The following is a 5,188-nucleotide window of genomic DNA, read 5'->3' on the forward strand; positions in this document are numbered from 1 at the left end:
ATATTGAATGTATTTTGGTGGTAAAATTATTTTTAATTAAATAATATTTTCAGAGTTTTACATGAGTCAACTCTGATATCCTGGTACTAGGAAATGACAAACTTAGAGATGAGTTTTTAAATGTGATTGAAAAAGTGAATGACTGGATCAATTTCATTGACATCTTTGATTTTTGAGATGAGGCTCACTATATATCCCAGGTTGGCCTCAAACTTATGGTGATCTTCCTGCATCAGCCTCCTGACTGCTGAGATTACAGGCATGCACCACCATGCCCAGCATTTTATCAAGTGATTTTAAATATCTTTCATGATACTCATTGGAAAGGTCTTGCAGATCTTTTAGGTGCACATGAATTAATTGCCTTAACATTTGGAAGAAATAAATATGACATTCTATTCTACAGGTTCTTAAAATGCATATTGAAAAATAGACAAGAGTGTTGCAGGATTTCCTAAATCATTTCACATTAAATTACACACTACTTGTATGGTGATTGGTAATATTTCTTAACTATTTACAATTCTACTGGGAAAATAATAACCTACTGACTGAGATGGAAATCTTAAGACAACCTTCAGTTAATTTAAGAGTTATTTTTTCTCAAAAACTATGAAATAACCATTTATAAGGTAAAAGAAAGTTACAAAACTTTTGAAGAAATTCATTTAGTAAATTCATCAAAAGCTTTTCAAATTATATTCATATCTTTTAACATACTGATATATTTCTCAAGGTATAAGTGAAAAGGCAAAAAAGCTATAAAAGTATTACTTTACACAGTCACGATTTGAAAATATCTAAGATTGGGGAAGCTAGTGCATTTTGATAGCTCTCAAAAAGAGATATTATCGACATTAAAAAATACTGTCAACAAAAATAAAAGGGACAACTGGTCAAAAAAATTACTGAAAACCTAGGTACTCAAAAGGATTGTTTCTCATGATGATTCATGAACAATGTTACAAAATATATATAATTAGATCTCAATGTTTATGACAACATAGAAAAATGATTGGAAATAAATATAATGAATCAGTCTTTGATATTAGTACTATCAACAATTTTTCTTTCTATTATCATACTTTGATAATGTTTCAGATGCTTACAGTAATGTGTATTATTCCACAATCACATCAAAGTTTGCTATTGTTTGTATGTAGTTGTCTCCTCAAAGACTCATGCAGTCACTGGGGCAAACTTTTAGAGTTTATGATTAATTCATGATCCAATACTGGGATTATGTGTTTGAGTGCTGCTGGGATTATGGGTGTGAGTGTCCAGCCTGGAACAGATAGCCTGAATTTCAATATAAGGAAAGGAAAGAAGATTGCTCCGTGCTGCTGATCCTCCCTTTTTGCTCTTGCTGCTTTGTTGTTTTCTGCTGCCATGAACTTCTGCCTTCTGCCATGTGCCACTTCTCCTTAGAACAAGCTAAGTATGACTGAAATCTCCACAAACTGTGATCTAAATAAATCTTTCCTTCCTTAATTTTGAGAATCAGGTATTTTGTCCCAGCAAAAAGAGAAAAATAAGGAAGAAAAAGTTTAGTACTGAGGAGGGTTGGCCAAATAACTCAGTGGATTAAAGCACCTGCAAGCATATGCAGAGGCCAGGGATTTGATCCTTGGGCCTCCTGTGCCAGTCCTGCCCCCAGGGCATGCTGAGATGGCAATTGAGACTGGGTGTGGGGGCTCATGCCTATAATCCCAGCTCTTGGGAAGCTGTAAACAGGTGGATCACCACAATCTGATCTAGTAGTGAGACCATAAATACCTGTAGACCCTTACCTAAAGTACAAAAAAATTATTTGGTACTGAAAAGTGGGGTCATTGCTATGACTATACCTGACCATGTGGTTCAGGAGCCTTTGGGAACAGCTTATGGTAAAAGATAAGAAATGTTTGGAGATGTTGCCCGAAAGAGAAGCATTGGAATGCCTTTAGCTGTTCTGTATGGGAGATTCTGGTTGAAACTTAAAAAAAACACAATGCTGATAGAAATCCTGACAGTAAAGATCAGGCTTGAGAGGCTTCTTCTGGGAAGAACTGCTTTGGCTATTGAACACCACATGATTTTCGTTATGGCTTTGCTTTTTTCTGAATTTTTCTCATGCACAGAGGTATTACCTGAGATTGAGATTAAGTGTGGTAGGCTGATTAATCTGGTAAAAGAAATTTCAAGGAGGTCAAACGTTGAGGCAGTGGCATGGCTGTTTTGGGGTCTTTTAGTCAGGCTTATGTGGAGAATCAATATCAAAGAGCCCAGCAAAATATTTAAATCTCCATTGTTGAGAAGGAACAGGAGAATAAAAAAGTGACTTGAGGGCATCATAATAAACAGGAAATCCCCACCCTTTGCAGCCTCAAAACTGCAAAATTAAAGATTTTTCTTGAAGAAAAAAGCTGTAGAATGCAATGTTCCAGAATGTCCATGCCCACATCAGGTTCCAGAATGATGGCTCTATAGAAAATTTGTTCCTCAGAATCAGGTTCACAATGCTCAGTAATCCAGCCACTCAACCTCTACAACCAACAGAGAACAAAACCTGGCTACCACTCTGGCTGGCAGTGGACCTTTGTATCATCCACATGGAGTTGGTTTTAGATGTAAGCAGAATGTAAGAGTTCTGAAATTAATAAGGCTTCTACCTAGATTTCAGAAGGTCTAGGAGGCCAGGAAGTGTGCTTCTGAGAGGGTTGTATATGAAGCAGTGTGTGAGGAGCCTAAAGTGCAGTGGAGACAAAAGAAGTTTGAAAAATCCAGGATAGTGAGTCATCTAAGGAAAGCTGCAAAAGAGGAGCCAAGCCATAGGAGCTACCACCAAAAGTGCCATAAAGGTGGAACCACATGGAGCTCACAACTTGCCACAGATTGCCTCGGATGTTGAACTTAAAACTATAGAACTTAATGTTTTCCCTGCTGGATCTTGGACTTGCTCTGTTCCTAATTATTTGTATGACCTTGTTTAAATCTTTTGGAATGGTTATATTTTTCTTGTAATTTTTTTTGATGGAACTGGACTGGGAGATAACTCAGTAGAATAAGTGCTTGCCTGGCAAGCACAAAGGTCTGAGTTCAATCCCTGTTCTGCCAAAAACAAACAAACAAACACTCTTGTAAAAATTGAATGTAGGAAGTGTTTAACTTTTCATCTGTACAGGGGCTTACAGCTAAGTTTGCCTTACATCTTGGAGTACACTTGGGAGTTGGATTTTTCAGCAATGCTGAAACTGCTAGGATTTTGGCGACTCTTGGAGATGGACTAAAATGCCTTTTGCATAGAGGTATATACATGAGTCTTTGGGAGCTCTGGAGTAGAATGTTATGGTTTGTATCATAACCTCCAAAAGTTTCATGCAGTCATTTGGGTGAACTTCTAGAGTTTATATTTAATTCATGACCCAATGCTAGGATTATAGGTGTGAGCGCTTCTGGGATTATGAGTGTGAGTGCTACACCCACCCTGGAGCAGGTGGCCTGAATTCAATATAAGGAAGTGAGAGAGGCTTGCTACCTGCTGCTACTTCTCATTTTTTCCCTCTTGCTCTTTTGCTGTTTTCTTTTGCCCTGGACTGCTGCCCTCTGCCGTTTACCACTTTGCCTTGGAGCCAGCTGAGTATGGACTGAAATCTTCACAAACTGTGAGCTAAATAAATCTTCCCTTTCTTAATTTTGGGTGTCAGGTATTTTGTACCAGAAACAAGAGAAAAGTTCCTGTGATAAACTTATTTTAAGTACAAATGCAATAGTCAAATTAAAATCAAAAGGCTCCTACTTCTGCATAGTATGTACTATTTTGTATCAGACATATCTCCTACCTTTGAACAATAGAAATCTATACAATGTATACACATATGCAAAAAATTTCACAAGTGGGTTGAGCATACTACTATTAATAATAGACAAAAATTGTAAAGCACTCAAATCTCTGAACGGTACAGTGCAATATTGATATTCTCAAACTCTGGAATTAATGTAGTAGTAAAATGAATGTACTGCTAATTGCATGCAGTAAGTGTGCATTAATCTCACAAACTAAGTGTTGAATGACAGAAGACACAAAAGAACATACAGCATCCATATAAATTTCAAAACCAGGCAAAACTATTCAATGGTGATTAATGTGAAGGTCGTAGTTAGCTTTGAGAAGTAAGGGAATGTCTGGGACGGAGCCCATAAAGGGACTTTGGGGGGCTAGCAATCTTCTATTTCATTATTTTGGTGGCAGTTAAACAGATGAGCACATTTTACAAAACTTCATTAAGATGTATATTTATGACTTACGTAATTTTTAGCTTGGATATTATGCTTCCACTAAAAAGTTTATTTAAAACATCTGAAGTGGAATGACCTATTGCTAGAGAAACTTCTGGGGCAAGCCTATCTGCCAATCATAAGAAGTGAGCATTCTTCTATTATCTGTGTAACTCTGCCTAGAATTACTGAGAAGGATGGAAGAAAACATTGGAGTACAGTGCAACAAAACTTACCCTCACCCTCTCATACCATTTCAGTATCTAGTAACTATGCATCACAATTTACTCATGAGTTTGTATAAATATTACAAGTCAATTTGAAAGAAATAAATTGATTTTTAAAACTTAGAGACAGAATGTCTGTCTTTAGAAACATATATCACAAGAGAAAGGCTTCTAAACAACTGTCCCACGAACTTAAATTGTGCTTAGGTTTTCAAGTGTGTCTCTTTCTGCAGGAACTTCCCTAAGCATGACAGATGTCTCAGGAACAGAATGGTTTTCTTTGTTAGCAAATTAGTGTAGAGACTGATTTCTCTGTGAATCCGACTAGAGCTGACTGCCAATCATTAAATTATTCTATCAACACTCTTTCTTCCCTATCATCAAAAAATAAAAAATAATAAATGTTAATGAGAATCAAAGAAAGAGGAACTCTTACACATTGTTGATGGAAACATAAATTAGTATCTCCATTATAGACAACAGCTTGGAAATCACACACACAAAAAACTAAAAATGGAATTACCATATTATGCACCAACTTCACTCCTAGGTCTAACGCCAAAGATAATAAAATCACCGTATAAAAGAAACACTTGAGCTCTCATCTTTACTGTGTTAGTATTCATACTAACCAAGCTATAGAATCAAACAACTTGTGCATCAATGGATGAACAGATAAAGAAAATGTTAAGAAATACATAAAA

This window comes from Octodon degus, unplaced genomic scaffold (genome assembly GCF_000260255.1).
Source record: "Octodon degus isolate 3935 unplaced genomic scaffold, OctDeg1.0 scaffold00224, whole genome shotgun sequence".
Lineage (NCBI taxonomy): Eukaryota > Metazoa > Chordata > Mammalia > Rodentia > Octodontidae > Octodon > Octodon degus.